The sequence below is a fragment of the Propithecus coquereli genome, unplaced genomic scaffold, assembly GCF_000956105.1.
Source record: "Propithecus coquereli isolate 6110/MARCELLA unplaced genomic scaffold, Pcoq_1.0 Scaffold668, whole genome shotgun sequence".
In the NCBI taxonomy this organism is placed as follows: Eukaryota; Metazoa; Chordata; class Mammalia; order Primates; family Indriidae; genus Propithecus; species Propithecus coquereli.
This window is the reverse complement of record NW_012152707.1, coordinates 382,990-384,760: the sequence shown is the minus strand read 5'-3', so window position 1 is coordinate 384,760 and position 1,771 is coordinate 382,990.

Genomic DNA, 1,771 nt, shown 5'->3' with positions numbered 1-1,771 from the left:
CTTGCTCAGGCTGGTTTCGAACTCCTGAGCTCAAACAATCCGCCCGCCTCGGCCTCCCAGAGAGCTAGGATTACAGGCGTGAGCCACCGCGCCCGGCCCAAACTTAATGTCTTAAGAAAACAAATTTATTAGTTTACGGTTATGGAGGTCAGAAGTCTAAAATGGGTCTTAGGAGCTAAAATTAAGGTGTCAGCAGATCTGTGTTCTTTCTGGGGGCTCTAGGGAAGAATCTAAGTCCCTGCCTTTTCCAGTGTCCAGAGGCCGCCTGCATTCCTTATCTCCTGGCCGCTTCCTCCATCCTCAAATCAGGTTGCTCCTTGCCCTGCTTTGGCCATCACATCTCCGTTCCCTGACGCTGATTCTCTGCCTCCCTCCCCTAAGGGCCCTTGTGATTACCCTGGACCCACACAGTAATCCACGGTAGATTCCCCACCTCAGGATCCTTAATCATATCTGCAAAGTCCCTTTTACCACGTAAGGTAAGATATTCACAGGTTCTGGGGATTAGGCCACAGACATCTTTGGAGAGTCATTATTCAGCCTACCAAAGGGATACAACAGAAAAGCGCTGCAAAGCTTAGAAAACTAAACTGAAAGTGGGAACACATGGAGCCTCACTAGGACTTTTGGTCTGAACCAAACCAGGTTGTCTGCTAAAACAAAAGAGGTCAGTCAGCCATCTCCACAAGACTGTAACAGGACCCAGAATGTCGTGAATTATATTCAAAATGTCTGGGACACAATACAAAATTACTTGACATACAAAGAACCAGGAATACATTAAACAACTCAAGAGAAAAAGCAATCAACAAAAACGCCAACCACAAGATTGCTCAGATGCCGAAATAATGAAAAACTTTAAAGGATATTCTCCAACTTGAACAACAGAGGAAGAAAATATTTTAAAAAATTGAACAGAGCCTCAGGGACCTGCAGGACAATACTGAAAGGTATAATGCTCATGTCACTGAAATCCTGAGAGGAGAAAGATATTGGTGCAGCCAGAGAATCTGAAGAAATAATAACGGAAAACTTCCCAAACTTAGTAGAATACATAAACTTACAGATATACAAAGGTCAGCAAACCCCAAATAGGATAAACTCAAAGAAATCTATGCCTAGAGCATCATAATGGCTGAAAATCAAAACAGATAAAAAATATTTAAATGCAGCCAGAGACAAACAACACATGACATATAAAGCATAATTCAAATAACTGTAGATTTCTCATTAGAAACCATGGAGGTTAGAAGGCCATGAAATAACATTTTAAAGTGCTGAGAGTGTAGAACTCCCAACCCAGATTTCTATGTCCAGTGAACACATCCTTTAGAAATAAAGGCAAAATGAAAACATATTCAGATGAAGGAAAATTAAGATTTTGTCACTATTAGACTTCTTCAAAAGAAATGCTAAAGCATATTCTTTGGGTAGAAGGAAAATAAAACCTGGGACTTAAGTAATAAAGGAAGAGCAACAGAAACAATAAATGTCTGTGTGACTATAACAGATTATTTCTTACCCTTTAAGTTCTTAAAATATTTGTGACTGTTAGGAGAAAAAATTGTAACACTGTCTGATGGAGTTTTCAATGTATGTAAATATAACTCATATGGCAACTATAGCATATGGCTGGAAGATTTCTATATATTACTTAAGGTAGAAAAATATTAACTTTAGGTAGACTGTGAAAAGTTAGGTATGTATTATATATTGCAAATCTCAAAGAAATCCCTAAAAGCCATTGAAAGAGAAACAGCAAAAAGCCAAT